This window comes from Coturnix japonica, chromosome 5 (genome assembly GCF_054131305.1).
Source record: "Coturnix japonica strain WE chromosome 5, WE-NBRP24, whole genome shotgun sequence".
Taxonomy (NCBI): domain Eukaryota; kingdom Metazoa; phylum Chordata; class Aves; order Galliformes; family Phasianidae; genus Coturnix; species Coturnix japonica.
In genome coordinates this window covers 6,660,956-6,680,357 of record NC_140667.1, presented here as the reverse complement: position 1 = coordinate 6,680,357, position 19,402 = coordinate 6,660,956, and the positions used below count along the sequence as shown (strand labels likewise).

The following is a 19,402-nucleotide window of genomic DNA, read 5'->3' as shown; positions in this document are numbered from 1 at the left end:
TCTATACTGGTGAGTTTTTCCTATAAATAACTTTTTGGATATTTGTCATTGTTCTTCTTGTATTATTATCTTCATTTTTTTTTTTTTTCAGCCTGGTACAGATGATTTCTAAGTTTACTTAGACCAAGAGCACAACCCTTTTGCTAATAAAGACATAAATAAATTTTATAATTAATATGTATAAAAAGTGATTCTTCTTCAGCCCATCCAGTGCTTGCAAGCCTGAAATGTCTTTTTTTTACCAAGAATTTGATTATTCTTCCATATTTGTTGGCTAAAATTCATTGATAATTCCAAATACTAGTAGAAAATTTCACACACCAACAGTGTTCTGCTGTACTGCTACTTGTACATAGCATTTGTATTGTAGTCCAAGGAATTAGGTCAAGACTCACAATGGTGAGGGAGACATAGAAATAATTAGACTATACCTGGAAAAAATAAGTTTCCAAAAGCATATGCCTGTGTAAGGTTTTATATGCTCTTGCCTACTTTTCTAACTATCCCTTGACCTAATGAAACTTGTTAATTTCCTCTAAAAAACTTAATATGCAGTATTCTGAACAGTAGAGTAGGTGTTTCAGTTTCAGCTGCTACCACACTACATCCACAAAAGAAAGGTGACCAATGTCATTTACCTGGATTTGAGCAAGGCCTTTGACATCATGCCCTACCACAACCTCATTTCCAAATTGGAGAGGTGTGGATTTGATAGGTGGGCCACTCAAAGGATAAGAAACTGATTGAAAGGCTGCAGACAGAGGGTGGTGGTCAATTGCTCTATGTCAAAGTGGAGGCTGGTAACGACCTGTGTCCCCCAGGGGTCTGTCTTGGGAGTGGTGCTCTTTAACATCTTTATCAATGACATCGATGATCAGGGGACTGGAGCACCTCCCCTATGAGGACAGGCTGAGAGGGAGCTGGGCTTGTTCAGCCTGGAGGACAGAAGGCTGTGGGGTGACCTCATTGCAGCCTTTCAGTACCTGAAGGGAACCTATATTGAAGAGGAGAGTAAACTCTTTGGAAGGGCAGATAATAGCAGGACAAGGGGAAATGGATTTAAGTTGAAAGAGGGTAGATTTAGAATGGATGTTAGGGGGAAGTTCTTTACTACGAGAGTGGTGAGGTCCTGGAACAGGCTGCCCAGGGAGGCTGTGGATGCCCCATCCTTGGAGGTGTTCAAGGCCAGGTTAGATGGAACCCTGGGCAGCCTGATCTCATAAATGTGGAAGTTTAGGGGCCCTGCCAGGCAGAGGAGTTGGAACTTCATGATCCTTGAGGTCCCTTCCAGCCCGGGTCATTCTGTGATCCACAGTGATGCTTTGATGTTTTGCTTTCCTCTTCTAGCTTTAGGCTATGTTATCCTTTTCTAGTTTGCTTTCTATTTATGGGACTATATAGTTCACAGCTACATTCTAAGCTAAGATCATAAGATGACGTATGCTCCTAGATATGGCCTGTAGAATAAAAATAAGGACAAAAATGTGTTCCCTAGGAGAGTATTTCTCATTCAATTTTAGAACAAGATGCAGCATTAGAGAAAGCCTTGCAGGAAATGTCACATGATCCATTACCATTTACTGATGAGTAATAAGCAGCGAGAGAAGCAGTGCAACAATGTGGTAAATCTTATAAAAGAAATCATAGGTCAAGATGTCACAAAAATAAATTCTGACAATTGTTATGGACAAAATGAAAATACAGCCTGAGTATGAAGAATGTTCTGGGTTAAAAAAAAATAAAAAATAAATAAAAAAAAGAAACAAAAAAAGAAACAGCGAGAGAGCTGTGATTCCAAAGGTGATGTGTTTAAGAACTCCAGGAAGAGGAAGAAGTTCATGCTGGACAAACTCTGTATGCATTACATGAGAAACCCTCTATGGGACAACTAGAACTGCAGGAAAAAAGAAACTAACAGAAATTTTGAGCCTGAGCCAAGCACAAATGAGCAGAAATTTGTTTAGTGAAGCACTCAGTGCAACCTGACAGCAACTGGCAATCCAATTACAATCAACACTAGCACAATCATAAGGCAACAGTATATCTTTGCCACAACTACAAGACCCATGTGTTATTTTAACCAACTCACCCAAAGATAATTGTTGCAGCAAGATGAACACAAGTATCTCCGAAGTTCTTTGCTTCCATATCCCTTATTCTCAGTTTCAGAGGAAGTAAGTCTCTAAGAGAAAGCTGGGTAGAGGCAGCACAGAACAAAGAGTTAGTTGAAATAAGCTAAGCCTGGCACCTTGACCAAGTAGCATGTTGGTTACTTTATACTGAATGACAGTCTAGCAAATGTGATGGACAAATGGGTTGGGGCTAAGAGAGGAGGATAATTTAAAAGCTTTGCTGAAAAGAATTCCTGTGTGTGTTGGGGTTTTTTTGGTTTTTATTTTGCATCCAAAGTGGAATTTTCTACAGATGAAATTATGGCATTTATGAAGTATGAAGAACACAAAATTTAAAATAGTTTTGCTATTTTTCTAAATAATAATGATGATCAGTACACGTCCAGCATAATCCCGTTCTTACCAGCAGCTGTACTTTAGAAGAAGGGACAAACATTCTCTCCAAAACATCAGGCTTACGTCACATTTTGCTTGCTTATTTTACCTTCAGAACAAGAAAACTTCAAAAGATGAGGCAAGGTATTACAGACAGAAACAGATGCCAGCAGAGGAACAGTCTGACAAAATGGTGCTTGACACAGTGGAATGGATGAAGCACCTCATTGTGTGTCACTGCATTCTCCCATGTGGAAAAACATTATACCAAGTGATACTAATTAATTCTTACTAAACATTTATGGAGTCAAACAGTGGATGTGAGTACAGTGAGGCACTGGGCAGTGCATTTCAGCAGTGGCAACACTGACATGAAAGACAAGCCGCACTCTGATCAGACATGCAGATTTTTTGAGTGTGGCATGTGTGCTCTTGTTCACCACTGCTGAAAATACAAATAATGGTATTGCCTGTGTGTTCTGTAACTGAGAATTTGCTCTGTCAAATAACGTTATTGTGCTTTCTGCATTTGTAGTAGTTTTCATGAAAATAAGTAGGAGGCATTACCTTTGGAGTGATGCAAGTAGGTAGAGGCTGAGATACACCCTGCTCTTATTTGTCACCCACTTTCTTCCTCCTCAATTTGCACTGTTTGCTAACTGAAGTCACCCCTTGCAGATAAACTGAAGTAAGGGTAAACATACAAAGTGGATGTGTAGTTTTTGCCTATAAAATACAATACTCATCTTTCAGAGGGTGCTGGCAAGGCAAGCACCTACAATAAGAGACTTAAGATAGCAATGTTTAATAATTTTCCCTCTGAGAATGAAAAGATACTTTGAACTCAAGAACTGTAAGCAGTGAAGGTTTTTGATGGTACTGTGTTTGTAGGGTGATTCTTCTAATTAATTATATGTCACCACCACTGCAATATGTCATCTCAAAATTTTATAAGTAGTTCTCTTACAGCATTATACAGAGGTTAAGATGTCCCACTTAATTTCATCCTATAGTGAGGGAATTCAGTTACAGAGACACACTGTGGTTTTCTGAGGTTACAAAAAACATGTAATGTGCAATGGGAACAGGACTTAGACTTTAACCTGGTATTAGTTTGTGACTGTGAGGACACAGAGTAAAATTAGAATAACAACTTACCTTAGTTTCTAACCTCTCTTATCTCTGGATTTTTAATTTCTAGGATTGACTTTATCCACAGAACACTTGGTAAAGATTTGCTTCATATCCCTAAGACGACAAAGAATTCAGAGAGAAACAGAGGTTCAAGTAATAGCTGTGCTCATTCATACCATGATTAACATTGCACAGTAAAAGTAAGCTACTGAATACACTGAAAGGTTTCTATAAAATAAAGAGCAAACAGAACTATGGATGTGTTTAAAGCTGAAATGAAAAAATAAAATTAGGGAAATACTTCAGCCTCTTCAGCTGAATCAGACTCTTCAGCCTCTGCCTGTTGCTTTACAAGGAGACTAGGAGAGGACATCTTAGTAAGTTCGCTGTGTGCCCTATGAAGTGTAATTCAATGTAGTATAAATCACTGAAGGACAATAGCCTATATTTGTTTTCTTGGAATAACAACAACAGGAACCATCTGGAGAACAGTCCAAGCAGACCGCAGCACAAGCCACAGAGATTTTCTCAGACAACTGCACTGCACATACATTCATTTACTTCTGAAGTACATCACTGGAAATTGGCTGCCTGCCTTTCAAAATGACGTCCTTTGGACTTCTAATTGGTCCTGGTAACTGCTGGTTGGAATGGGTGAAGAGAAACGGTTAAAAATATAACCAGCCATACCTTCTGCCACCCAGCATGGAAAGAGAAAGTGTAGACTAGTGGTCTGAGCTCTCCACGTATAACACATGAATCAGAACTGGCAGACAAGCAGATGGTATGTGATTTAAACAGTTCATTGCTCTCTTAACCTTACTTAATGATTAATTTGGCACTAATTGCATATTGTGTAAATAGAGCTCATCATTTAAGATTTGAGTTGCAAATGATTTGCCAAGTTCAAACTTCAATTTTAGCCAAATGTTACCTTCATCTTTATAAATGTATTCAGCAGTTACAAAGCCTGTCACTGAAAATCCAACAGAGAACATACCTATAGAGAATAAGATTTAAGTTTGAGAACACCCCACCTATCTACCCAAGTTTTCTGCTAATGGATATTTTCAGGGAAAAAAATAGCAGATATTATGTGTAATGATCAGAGTAAAAAAAAAAGATTACTGTGTATACAGTTGCTATTCTAACACTAATAAATGGTATTTTACAGCATGTGCCAAGCACCAGCCTACCAGAGACAGCTTTGAAAAATGAACTAAAATGGCACAGGCAATCCCACTTCATTGACACTGAGCTTGTAGCAATACAGCCTGGGGATTCATTGAATATCTAAGAAAAGGTACTGGAAATTCGTTTCACTTTTCCTCACTTCCTGTTGTTGTTGTGTTGTGGGTTTTTTTTTGTGTGTTTGTTTGTTCTTTTTTTTTGGTAGCAGTTCAAAGGAAGAGGAGACATTTACTATTACATGAACATATCACTAATGATGACTGGTTTATCACACACCACTTCTTCCAATTTATTTGATTCTTGCCTCCTTGTATCTTGATCTTAAGCTACCACTATGTTTACCATCATTAGCAACAAATACAATGCAAGCCTAGGGCAACAAAGATTTTTAAAATATTCCATCAAGGTTTTTACCTCATGAAATCTTCAGGATTATCCATGAATTGTGAGGAATGTGTGCATGCAGATGAAGCATCATCAGCCCTAATTTCTTCCAGGGCAATGAATAATCAGACCTGAAGTAGAAGAATAAAAGACCTGTTATTTCATCAACAACTGTGTGAAAGACAGAGCAAAGCTCATGTGATACCTCCTCCTCAACAGCAACATGAATCTTCACTGTTCTCAGAGTAGAGTCATAGAAACTTTTTGGATTCAGACAGAATTTTATCTTCAAGAAAAAAACAAACAAACAAAAAAAACCCAACAAAACAAACAAAAAAACCCAAACAACTATGCTTGCATATCCCAGTGTTTCAGATGAGTCCTAATAGAGCAAGGACACACAAGATTGCTCTTTTAGAAATAAGAGTTTCCACGTATATGTATAGAATCATAGAATTATGCAGGTTGAAAAGACCTCAAGGATCATCTGTAAATTTGGCAATAATCAATTTTCATAAAGCATGTTAAATGCTATTTTATTTTACATGTTTATAAATATGTAGCTGTTTGCCTTCGTTCCATATTACAGGAGGCAGTGACAAGCACTGCCATGACCAGCAGAGTAAGTCTGAAATTACTGTGGAAAAGCCATATATTGCAGATTGATTTGGAAAAATGCATAATAGCTACAGATAAGTACAGTATTTCTCTAAGCTGGCATGCTAAATTTCTAATTCAGAAATACATTATTTTGTTTTCAAAAATGACTTATTATAGCAATGCTGAATTTACTTTGATACCATGAAAGAAATGTAACCCACATAATGTTCACAAAATAATTTTGTTGTGCTTTCTAGATATGAGACAAAAGAATGTAAATGTGCAAAATATGGGTTTAGATTATAATTCAAAACATACTTTTTTTTTTCCCCCTGTGAGTAGAATAGCAAATTAGGTTATTTTCAAGGTGAGATAATTATTTATCCCCAGCAATTCAAGCAAAATAAAATCTGGTTTGCACACCACATAAACAAGGGTGCCACAAGGTCAAATAGGACAAAAACTACTTATACCTATTTCTGACTGCAGCATATGGTTGAGCTGTAGCCCTTAGGGGAACTTTTTTCAGCAGATTTTCTACACAAGCTTCAGAAGTTCTTTATGACATGCAGGAAACATGATCATCTTTAGAAACATGAAAATAAACATGTCTGCTTTGCCAATGATAGAAACCAAAAAGAGCTGGTCTGTAAAGATAAAGATAACAGCATGGTATGTTTGGGAAGACTCATGAACACTACCTGAAAACCAGCAAAAAAAAAAAAAAAAAAAAGTCAGTTTCAGTACATCAAGGCTATTTCCAAAGAATTCACTGAAATGTTCTATTTGAATTCTGTCATAAAAACAAACATTTATTTTAAGATACAGTAACTAAAAATGGTCAGTCTAACTGGTAAATACTAGGAAGTCATAATATTGGTAAGGCTTACATTCAGTAAGAAGAAACAGAAATCTTAATGGATTAACAATCAGTCCACTGATAACAGATACAGAATTCAAGCTTTTGAATCTGTCTCATGAGTCAAACTTCAGACTGATTAGATTCCACAACAAAGCAAATGTAAAAAGATTAAAAATTTCAGCAGAGAGGTGGGTAGCAGGGACAAATCCTTAGTAAAAACAACATTTAATCTTCTTTTTAAATAAAAACCGATTGCTTACTTTTCTTGTTTGTTGTGTTCATGGAATCACATAGAATCATAGAAACACAAGGTTGGAAAGGACCTACAAGATCATCTAATCTAGATGTCCTCCCACCAACATGGCTACCACAAAGCACTAAACCAGTTCTCATAGCTCCTCATCCAGATGCCTCTCGAACACTGCCAGGGATGGTGGGATGGTGATTTCACCACCTCTCTGGGCAGCCATTCCAGCACCTGACCACTCTCTGAGAAAAAAAAGTTCCTTCTTATGTCCAATCTAAACCTCTTCTGGTACAACCTGTGGCCATTTCCTTGGGTTCTGTTTGTTGCCTGGGAGAAGGGGCCAAACCCCTCCTCATCACAACCTCCCTTCAGGAATTTGTGGAGTGCAATGAGGTCTCCCCTGAGCCTCCTATTCTCCAGGCTTAACAATCCTTGCTCCTTGAGCCACCCCTCATAAGACTTGCGCTCCAGACCCCTGTTGCATTACAAAGAAATGAATACATCAAAAGACATGTCCCTTATGCTAGCTCTGATTCTCCACATCTTAATCCTCTATGCTCCCAGACATCACATATATTCTCTGAGCCCAGAAGCTACTGTTTGTTGGGATTTTTCCTTTGTTTTGAAAGAATCTCAAAATCACAGAATTGCAGAATGACCCGGGTTGGAAGGGACCTCAAGGATCATGTAGTTCCAACCCCCCTGCCTAGCAGGGCCACCAAACATACACCTTTACTAGATCAGGTTGCCCAGAGTCCTGTCCAAAATGTATATGATTATGACTATGGCTTTAGAGCCACAAAAGTGTCTATTTGTTTATGGTGGTGGGTAAGCATTTTAAAAGCTGGAAGAAGTCAAAATGAGCTACAAGCAAATGCTACTAAGAAAAGATCATGACTTCCAAACTGAGTACCAGTCAAGCCTTCTAGAGAGATGTACACAAGCTCTTTTTGGATTTTCTCTCTATGCAGATCTATGCATTTATATTTTTCTAGCATCAATCTTCATCTTCAAGAGGACTGAACTTCTAAATCACATGGGTGTCTAATTGCAGGTGTTACATTTTGCCTTTATTCATATGAATAATTATAATAGAAATTTTCTCTCATATACTTAGTCAAATAACTGAGAAATAAGACACAGATAGTAAGGATCACTCACATAGTATGACATTTACCCCATGAATCAATATCAGTACAAGACATAAGTAACTCTTAAATTCCACTACAACCTAAAATCAGGGCAACCTCTTATGTAAGGTAGTATTTTTGTCCTATATTTCTTTTTTAGACCAAAAAAATAAAAACTGTATCATACTCATCTATCCTCAGGATGGTCTGAATTCTTCAGGCTGTGTATGCAGTGATCAATTTACAAGTTAGGTCATAACATTAGTGCCATTTTCCACACCACTGATAAAAATTCCTGCACATTTCATTACCTGTAATTTAAATGTCTGCTTCATTACTTCACTTATGCTCTGGCTATTTTCTTTTAGAACTTCAACAACATACCAAAATTCTTAATATTTATCTGATTTATTCTCAGACTGTTCCTTAACTAAACACAGAAAGAAGTGACAAGTAAGGAAGTGATAGCTTTTTATATCTCCTGTTGACTTATTGGATCAAACAGGTACTATAAATACAAACTGCTAAATATTCATGGAATCATAGAATGGCTTGGCTTGAAAGGGACCATCAAGGTCCAACACTCCTGCCACAGTAAAGACTCATTAATGCTATGTTTTCTCTATTTCTATTGGCTTACTTCCAATAATAGTGTTCAAGAATTACTGTGTAATACCAAAAACTCACAATAATTCCTGATAACTTCTGATGAAACAACTACATTTTGAATTTCCACAGCTACAATAAAAAATGACCCATAGGGCTAAATTTTGAAAGCTCTCATTTCTGTGAAGACAGAATGAAACGAAAAGTCAGAATAGAATCAACCTGTAAATCACAGAATCTCAACCTGTAAATCAAAGAATCTCATTGTGACCTCCAATTCAGACATTCAGATGATGTCAGAGGACAGGGGGCTTTGAAAAATCAATGTACCTAAATAAGTTCATGCATCTAAATAAGTTCATGCATATGAGCAGTCCCATTGTATATGCCACTGTTAAATAAATTAAAAATAAAAAATAAAGATCTGACAAAAATCAAACTAACATTTTTCACCAATGTATTTATCTTCAGCTTCAATACCTTGAAGTTTACATATAATGAATATTTTCTTTTTGCAGCAAGTCAAGGTCAAAGAGATTGTCAGTACAGCCAGAACTGAACTACATTAAATGAAATGAAAATTGAACTGGCGGTACCATATTCATCCGGTGCTTCAGGCCTCCAACCTGCCCTCTTTTTAGTAACAGTCATAAACCTTTAATCTTACAAAACATTCCATTTGTAACCACAGGGCTGGCTGTGTCTTTAAGCATACAGATACAAGTGAAGCATGTTGCACATGATGTACACTGCCCTAGGAAGAGCTAAGGGGAGTATTGCGCATGACTTGGATATGGGTCTTTCTCTCTACTGCACTTGCTGACAGGGGCATAGGTTTAAAATGGACTATACTCGTAACAAATAATGACATTCTTGTAGGAAGCCAGCTGCTTACTTTTTCCCTCCATACTTGTAGACATACCCCACAGCAGCTATATCTACTTTGCAAAGTAAAGGTCTGAGACTTTTCTCAGGTTCAGACTGTTTAAGTGCTTTCATGTTTAACTGAATTGTATGCTAGTAAAAAACATTACAGATTTCTGCATAAGCAGAAACTTCAATCAAAACTCATGCTAAGCACTGTGAGAATAATCCATACCTGACCTGAAGTCTCACATCAGTACACATGGATGGAAAGCACACACATCACAGGACTTTTTACATTTAACTTTGCAGTACATCATCATTGCATGATCTCTTCCAGACCCCTGGGCTAGTGTTTATATATCAATAGGGGAAAATTTGGTGACAAAATATCTTTAATTACACTATGCTAATTTATATATATATATACATATATTACAGGGGGAAGGGAGGGTTAAAATATTCCAGTTACTCAACTCAACATTAAAATATTAGATGCTCATTGATTCTTCCTACATTAATATGTTCTTTTCTGAGAGAAAAACATCCTTGAGCCTGCAGGTAAAACCAAATCAAATTTTTAAAGTGTCAGAGCTCTGATAAAGCCCTTGTTCTTTAGCAACTACTAAATAATTAAGAGGTTGCAGCAGCAGTTTGAAATGACCCATGCCTGGTAATTTATTTTTTGTATCAAAACCATTAATGATGGGCAACCTGCCTTTCTGTGTCATTTGAGGACAAATTGTAAAGTTTTAGGCCATCTTGAGGAAAGGAGGAAGAAAAGACATTACATTAATATGAAAGTGAAAGAAAAATCTTTTTAGGTTAAAATTAGATTCTACAAGAATTAATTTCCATTTCATGCATCTGCCTTTATATTTTCCCAGTATGAGGAAAATGAAACTACTTTGTTCACATCAAACATGAGCAGGCCAAGTCAGAAGAAACAGCATGCTTTGGTTTATAACCCCATTTCATTTCAACTCTTTTCTTAGCAAATGCAGCCCAGCTCCTGTGAAACTGGTTAATTTCTATTCTTGATAAAGAAGGGACTTATTTTGACATATCTCTAAAAGCTCCATGAGATAGAAAGATGTGAGCCAGTAGGAGGGCAAGCAAGGATGGGGTTGATAAATCCATGAGCACAGAACTAACTGTAGGAGTTGAAAACTTCAAGAATAATCAGAGCTGCAAACCAGTATTCTGGTGTTTTAAAAATTCACTGTGGACTGCTTCTACCTGGTTATAAACTGTTGACTTCAGCTGTGTGCATCATCACGATACATCTACATTCAATTTGCTGTAGAATTCTGTGTGTAACAGGCACCTTCTTTTGTCCACCAGCGCAGTCATTCCATCATACAGGGCCACCAGACTGGTGAAGCAGTCTTCCCTTGGTGAGCTATCTTGGCTGTCTTGGAATACCTGCTCATCTTTCCTGTGCCTTAACATGTCTTCTAGGAGGATCTTTTCCAAGCCATTCCCAGGCAAAGATGTGAAGCTCACTTGCATGTAGTTCCCTGGATCCCCCTTCCTCCCTTTCTTGTAAATGGGAGTGATATTTCCCTCTTTTCCAGCCATGACAGACAGCTTTGCCTGACAGACATGGCTTTTCAAATACAATGGAGAGTGGTTGGAATTTGCTCCCCCGGTTCACACGTGGAGGTTCAGGGATATGAGAATCCTGGCTGCCAGAGAAAAGTGAGGCAATACTCATTGAATATCTCAGCCTTCTTTGTATCTGTTATAGCCAGTTCTCCTTTCTCATTTAGTAGAGAAGGTATGCTCTCTCTGGCCTGTCTCTTCTGACCTATGTACTTGTAGAATTCCTTCTTGTTCTTTTAAACATTCTTCACCAAGTTCAGTTCCATCTGCACATTGGCTTTCCTAACCCATCTCTGCAAGTCTGAACATTATCACTGTATTCTTCCCAGGTGACAAGCCCTTGCTTCCACTGCCTGTACTTGCCCTTCTTTTCCCTCAGTTTGACAGCAGGTCCTTGCTGAGCTATTCTAGTTCCCAGAAACTCTTACCTGCTTTCTAATTCTGAGCTTTCATGCTCTCAAATGGTATCCTTAAAGAGTAGCCAGCTCTGTTTTTCTTTTATTTTTAAGAACTTCTCAAGAGATCTTGTCCAACAACATCTTGATATTTTAACTATCTCCTCTGCACCGATGAGTTTCTCATTCAGCAACATTTCACCTCTGGTCAGTCTGTCCAATATTTGAACCAGAAAGTTATTGTCAACAGACTCCATGAGTCTTCTGGATTGATTATAGCTTGCTGTGTTGTCTTACCAGCTTGTATTGGGGTAGTTGAAATCCCCCATCAGGATGAGAGCCTATGAGTGTGAAACTTTTTGTAGATGATGAACCAGTGAATTTCCAGCAAGGTCATATATATTATTAAGATATCCTTTTTAGGATGGATGACTCCACACAAAGCTCCTCTGCTATTATTCATCTTTTCAGTCAATAAGATAAAGCCTTCCCTTTAAACAATATGATACAAGTAAAAATAATACACCAAAAATCCTGAACATCTAGTTAAGATATTAAAGAGGAAAAAGAAAATAAAATGAAAAAAAGCAAATAAGTTACCTGTATGGGAAATTGGTAATCACAGCCTGAACCTCTGATTAATCAGCTGGGGCAAGTGTCAGGTCAGCCATGGGAGCATAGGTGAGAGTTATTTAGCTGTGCTCCCGGAGGGAGTGGAGCTTGACTCCACCTCCTCTATACCTCATATAAGGGCTGACCACCACTAAGGCAGAATCTCTTGGAGACTGCTCCCTGGTGGATATTGTCTCAGCATTTCCCAGTGAAGGCATCCATATCGGTGAGTTTTTCCTTATAAATAACCTTTTTAAAATCAGTTAACACCTTTGTATCATTCCACCTTACAGTATCAAGAAAAGACTCACCAAAACTAATCTTTTTTTTTTTTTAATTCACAGAATGGAGTCAAACTTTTTCATTCTTAGGCTATTTATGTGGTTTGTTGTTTTTTTTTAATTTATTTTATTTTATTTTTAAGATGACACTAGACCCATAATCTATCCAAGTTTTCACAAGATTTTCATTTATTCTGAAATAGGATTTCTGTTATTAAAACTAGATGCATCTATGGAAGTAATTCTGAGCACTAGTGTAAGTCTCCTAACTACTATGGAAACTATTTTTCCTTCTTCATGATACAGCCATCTGTAAGAACATGATTCAAAGACTAGAAGAGGCAGACAGTATATTTGTATTAATTAATGCATCATGCTGTATCCTAAAGCCCACTGTTATATCCAGGCTGTTTATTTATTAGCATGTTTAGAAGCATTTACCTCTCAGCTCACACCATCTCTTAAGCATTCAGCTTTTCTGATAAGCACCCCCACTATAGTTATAGGAAGAAGACCTTCAACCTTATTCTTCTAGCTTACCAAAGCAGTTTTCTGGCCTACATCTATAATGGGAAAGGGTCAGCAATCATGCTGCATAGAGCTGCCTCTGCTATAGTCTATCAATACATAAGTCATCTCTAGTCCTAGAAATGTAAGCTGTGAGCCAACTATCCTGCCCGTGCTGGTGAGCTGCTAGTGAAAAGCAATGCTCTTCTTTCCCAATATTCATTTTATTAATGCACACGCTCCAGCTTAATTTCACCTGATTTATCTGACCGGTACCACATATACCATACACCTGAGGATATGCCAGTAAAAAAGCATTATTAACTTCCTCTCATGCTTTCCATTTTCTCATCACCATATCACTGCTAAAACATAACTATTTTGCAGCTGATACACTTATGCTGCTTCTTGTTAGTTGTTACACATTGACAAAACCCACTGCTGTCCCTGGCAGCCTACAAGAGGTTTCTGGATGAGGAACTATGGCTTCGTAGCTTGTGGTAACAATGGTAATGGGTGAACAGTTGGACTAGATGATCTTGTAGGTGCTTTCCAACTTGTGATTCTATGATACCCAACAGCATAAATTCTAGCAATTTGCCCCTGGCTGCATGACCTTGCAGTTTAATTTGTTTTGTTTCTATTGACAGGCCTCAAATTCGTCTTGTCAAGTTCCCTCATCTTTGAATAAAGTGATGCTTTCCAGCTTTAAGGCATCAATGAATATATCTGCTGGTCACAACAGGTAAAAATGGAAAGACACTGCCAAAGATGGATGCTTATGCTGATTATGGAGTCTCTCTTTCAGAACACTAGTTCTTATTGCATTAAAATTTTCATTCAAAAGTTGGGCAGACAGTGGCTTGATGGCAGCCCTGAGGAGAAGGCTTTCAGGATAGCAGCTGATGAAAGACTCAAGGTGAGCTAGCAATGAGCTAGCAGCTAGCAGCCCAGAAAACCTACTGTACTCTGGGTGGCTTTAGGAGAATCATGAGCAGCTGTTTAAGGGAGGTGCTTGTGCTCTTGTGAGACTCTACCTAAAGTATTGCATCCAATTCTGGGCCCCCACAAACAAGAATGGCATGGAGCTGTTGGAGCAGGTCCAGAGAAGGGTCTTGAAGATAATCAGAGGGCAGGAACACCTCCCCACGAGGAGAGGCTGAGAGAGCTGGGGCTTTTCAACCTGGAGAAGACAAGGCACTGGGGGTCCTCATAGCAGCCTTCCAGCACCTGAAGGGGCCCTACAGGAAAGCTGGGGAAGGACCTTTTACAAGGCTGTGTAATGACAGAACAAGGGGGAATAGCTTCAAGCTGCAAGAGAATAGATTTAGACTAGATATTAGGAAGAAATGCATTACACTGTGAGGGTGGTGAGACACTGGAACAGATTGCCCAGCAAAGCTGGGGATGCCCCCTCCCGGAAAACATTCAAGACCAGGCTGGATGGGGTTTTGAGCAGCCTAGTCTAGAGGGAGGTTAAAACTAGATGATTATAACGGTCCCTTCCAACATAAACCATTCCATGATTCTTTACTGTCTTGAATTTAAGCATCATCTTTGAAGCTAAACAGCACTTTACATGGCACAGTAAGAATATATTCATGGATATCTTTAAAATAAGATCTGCTGTAGTTCAAAAGAGTCAATGTGAACAAAATACATCAGCCTGCTCTATAACAATCTGTCATAATTATTGTTTTTCTTCCTCTCTTTATTGCTATTTTGTTTTATTCAGTTGCTTGATGAGTTCATATCTTTATATACTTTTAATTCAGACTTGCTGGTATACACTTGCATACAACCAATAAGTAAACAAAGTTTAAACATATATGTGGTTAAGAAAGACTATCGTAATGGAAAAATAATTAAAAATAAACAGAAATACTCACCAATATTGAAGGCTTGCAGTAAAAATCCACAAAAGAGCAACCTCCAGAGAAAGACCCTTCCTCAGTGGCATTCAGCCCTTAAATGGGATTTAAGGGAGGTGCAGTCCAGCTCCATCCCCTTTGTTAGCACAGCTGAATTGCCTTCACCTGTGCTCCCAGGGCTGACTCAGTGCTTGCAGCAGGTGGTTAATCAGAGGTGCAGGCAGTGATCAACAGTTTACCATACAATTTGTCTCAGGGCTTTTTTTAATACAGATGTTATGTACAGTATTCTCCAAATTCTGGACATCAGTCCAGATTTAAAATACTAATTATAGGATACTTTCTAGTAGTAGTTGCACATGTAATTATTTTTTATTTTTTTTTTACTGTTAAAGAGTGAGGTGTGTGTAGTTTCAAAGTATGCAATAGAGTTCTTTCATAATATTTTATGCTGAAAGGCAGTAATAATAAAGTTGTCATTTATGGAAATGGGAGATCTTCTCGTTAACTGCTGAGGTATCACTTGGTTATATGAGAAATCATTTTTAACTATGTTGAAGACTGACACTTTGCCTTACATGGAATCTTTTGGTTAGTGTGTGGCAAAACACTTCTGAAGTACAGTAAAGATAATATTTTTCTCACATGCATACAGATATTAAGAAATACTTAAAAATAGAACACATGTAAATAAAGACAGGTGTTTGCATCACTGATAATAACTCTTAGCTGTAGCATAGTGCAGCTCATTGTCGAGCAAAGGATATGATAAACTTGATCACTTAGACCTCTTAGCCATTTATTCTCACATGCTGTATTTCCTCACAACACAATTTACTTGAAAGGCAGAATCCAATTATTCCTTAACTAAGCAAATCCATGTCATTTTTTGAACTAGAATGGACCTGCACTCAAGTGGTTGAATGTTCTTTTTTATGAACAAAATAGAATTCTTTATGTGTTCTGGAATTAAATGCAGTATAAAGAATTGCAACTAATGGGAAATTACCTATCTCAGAACTAGGAGCACCAAGTATCAGGAGCAGATTTGCACCACTGTGCTAGAAACAACTTACTGTCTCTACACATAATAAATCTTCCCATCTGTGTCTCTAAGAGCTTCACTTTTTAAATAAGCAGCTGAAGTGAGAACCTTGAAAATCACACAAAGGTCAGATCAGTAAATATTTGGAAATTGACCTGACATCAGTGTGGGCCAGTGATTATGTTAAAATTCTGGATTGCATAGGTGCACTGGAAGGCAGCTGTAGTAGCATATTTGCAGGCAAAAGTGCACGTATGCTTCTGAAATTCTGTGGGTCTTAGCAACCAGTTGGCAGTATTTAACTTTTTATAATTTCTTACCTAATTATTTTATTTAATATTTATTCCATACCTTTCTAAAAGTTGTTTTCATTCCCGTGGGATACTGGATTGGTATCCGAATATCTGGTAGACAAAATTATTTATATGCCTAAAACACATGGACTCCCTTCCCCTCCTTTTCTTAGTTTTGTAGTACCCATGACAAATCCATCTTTAATTTTCTTATAAAGGGATCCCAAATCACATAGGGATCAGTCTCTCACAAGAGTGTACAACCTTTCACATTTCCTCTGTTTTATGCTAAAAGGGGGTGGGATGGAAGAAATTCATCTGATGAGGGAGGAAAAAAGCCATGACTCAAAATTCAGAACAGCTAAATAGGTCATTCAAGTCTTATAATAATCTCCAGTACGCAGGAGCAGGTGATGACATTGCTAGTCAGAAACAGAAATTGAGAATACAGGATGCTGGCATTTTTTTTCAGGCTTATCCATCTCATGAACACTGGATCATCTCTACTATATGTGATGCTCTAGGATCCACATTATCACATGTATGAAGGAAAATTATGCATGAGAATATGCAAGACACAGCTCCACAACCTTAAAATGTCTGCTTTCAAAGCCACCCAAATACAATGGCTTTAATATATTTAAAGTCTACTGAAAGTAATGAGTCCCTACTGTTACAACCTCCACTTTTCTGATCCCACTTTTGCTTTAGTTAATATTGAACTGGTATATTTCAAAAATCACTTTGGTTAGCCACTCAATTAATTCATTAAAAAGGTCACTCTTTTATAGCACCTTGTAACTTCGTGTACTCATAGAAGAATGGTAGCATGCTACTCACCTGAGGTCATAACGAAGTTGTCTATAATGGGTGAAGAGTTATGGACATATGGCAGGACTATCATTGATTGCAGAAGTAGATGCTGAGCCTTCTGTTGTTTGTTGATTTGTTTGTTTTTCAAAATGGTTTAAAATAACAGGTTGATAACTGAGACTCAAAGCTCACTGTCTCACCTCTCCTGCACTCTTTCAACTCAGTCAGTTAAAGACTTAAGCATTTTATAAGGCTACCAAAATAATAGCCTATTTAATTACCCACTGGCAATTAATGGACTGCAAGGAAAACCGCAGTTCTCACCTCTTCTTCCAGTACTGTGTATATGGTACTATCACAGCACAGTCTTTCCAGATTAGTTAGGAATCTACTATATAGCAGAAGCCCCTTTCAGTGCTCTGCCTTCTCATCACTACTGTGGGCATTTTATGTCTCCTAACTATGGAAATTGAAATATTAAACACAAACCTCTTTCTGGAGCTGTTCAATCATGCATGGCCAGCAACTGTGGATTCATATTATTTACAGTCATGATGGATTCTTATAGATAAAAAATTGTCAGGTTCTTTCTTAAGTATCTTTATAAAAAAGCCATTCAAATAGGAATTAGTATTCAGATAAAGGGTGAACACAAATGCATATTTTTCTAAAAATGACTGCTAATCTTCAGCATGCATTAAAAAAGGAGAAGTTATAGCAAAACACAATAGGAAATTGGACAAAATAAGCAAAACAGGAGGCTGCAAAATGATGGAGAGAACCAGTTCATACACTTTCCTGCAGACTTTTTTCCAAGCAAGGCACATAAGCAGCAGGAGGACTGAACTTCCCCTATTCATTTTGAGAGAAATTCTGAGTTTAAGATAACAGCAGGAATGATTACATTTAATGTTACACAGCCTAGAGAGAAAGCAAAGAGAAAGCATTTTTTTTTTTTTCTTGAGCACAGTTCTATATGTCTTTCATACACAGGGCCAAGTAAAATGGCCTGAAGTAATTAACGTCACTGCACTTAAAGACTATTGTATTATCACTCCTCAGGCTCCTTGGTGAGAGTTCCAGAACTTCTATTTGCCCAGAGGTTTTACCTGATAAAGAAAGGACTGAACATGGCAGGAGTCTGGCCAAGGGCCAGAAGCCTTAAAGAGTTGTTTAAGTTCTAAACACCATCATTTAGCTCTGCTTGCTGCAGAATACAATCTACTTTAGCTTTGAACTTTCAGAAGTGCATGAACTTTCACTCAAAGGCCACAAGATGGCACTACAACAAGCACAAAAAGCTTTTTATTTATCAGCAATTGTGATCTTGCCCATTCATATAATTAATGAAGCAATTGAGTAAGACTGTTTCTTCTTCAGGCATTACTACAGAGATTACAGTGGATTTGTTCTCGGTGACTTTTCTACTCCTACAAAGCCAAACAGGCAGCATTTAGACTATTCAGTTTCAAACAGCTGGTTATTACTGTGCTGAAGCAGACACAACATAGATCAACATTGTAAAAGGTGATCAGTGACGATAGGTAGCCAATTTAAAGATAATATTAATCACATTTAAGAAAGTCTGTTTTACAGGTTGATTCATTCAACTTGCCCTGCTTGTTGCCTGCCCTGTTCCTTCCTCGCACAACTCGGTTCAATGCTCCCTGCCAACTCTGGTGCTCTGTCTGGCATCCCACACTGCTCCAGTTCCACACAAGCATGACTTCATTGCTTGACATCTGCCATGGAGGTAGGAGAAAAGGGTCCTAAGATCCTAACAAGAGACTAAGTTGTTTCTATGGTTCTTAACAAGAAAAGAGAGACCCCAGGATCCTGAAGTGAATTAAAGGCAGTATATTCTGATGCTGCTCTGACCAAGACTCTGTTTAGAAGTTCCAGTAGTCAAGCAGCATTAATTTTCTGGCCTGAGAAAGCTTCCCACCTTCTGACATCATGTGAAATCAAGACTATTTATCAAATACTCTAAATACACGCCACCATAGCTTGGTGCAGCTCATGCTTTGAGCTACTTGACATGAAAGGTCCCTTCTATCTAATAGACCTTCCTAGCTACTTCTGGTCACTATAATATGCATCCCCTACACTATCTTCCTACGGTTTTCTTCCTGCTGCTTCTCAGAGACAGTATTTCTTGGATTCCTCTGTAGACTGGAGAAGGCATGAAAGGATGTTGAGCCTTCTGTTGTTTGTAGGTTTGTTTGTTTTTCAAAATGGTTTAAAATAACAGGTTGATAACTGAGATGCAAAGCTCACTGTCTCACCTCTCCTGCACACTTTCAGCTTTGTTACAGGCAGAGAAGCCAACAATGTAGCAGTTCTTTTCTCCTTCCTAGGAGGCTGCTTCACAGCCTGCTTTTTTTACACCTAGGTCTAATTCTGCATAAGAACAGTGTTATTCCTGTAACATGGTATGGGAGAAGACAGTGTCATA

The 19,402-nt window shown here is 38.0% G+C and overlaps 1 long non-coding RNA gene across 1 annotated transcript; it reads right to left on the bottom strand.

Annotated features, from left to right (window-relative positions):
- Positions 1-74: 74 nt before the first annotated feature.
- On the bottom strand, positions 75-6,463 carry LOC107314373 (uncharacterized). The gene is made up of 5 exons (XR_001555383.3): positions 6,290-6,463; positions 5,247-5,347; positions 3,666-3,755; positions 2,536-2,616; positions 75-2,193 (listed from the first exon to the last, which is right to left on the bottom strand). It is a non-coding gene; the product is annotated as an uncharacterized LOC107314373 (long non-coding RNA).
- Positions 6,464-19,402: the final 12,939 nt, after the last annotated feature.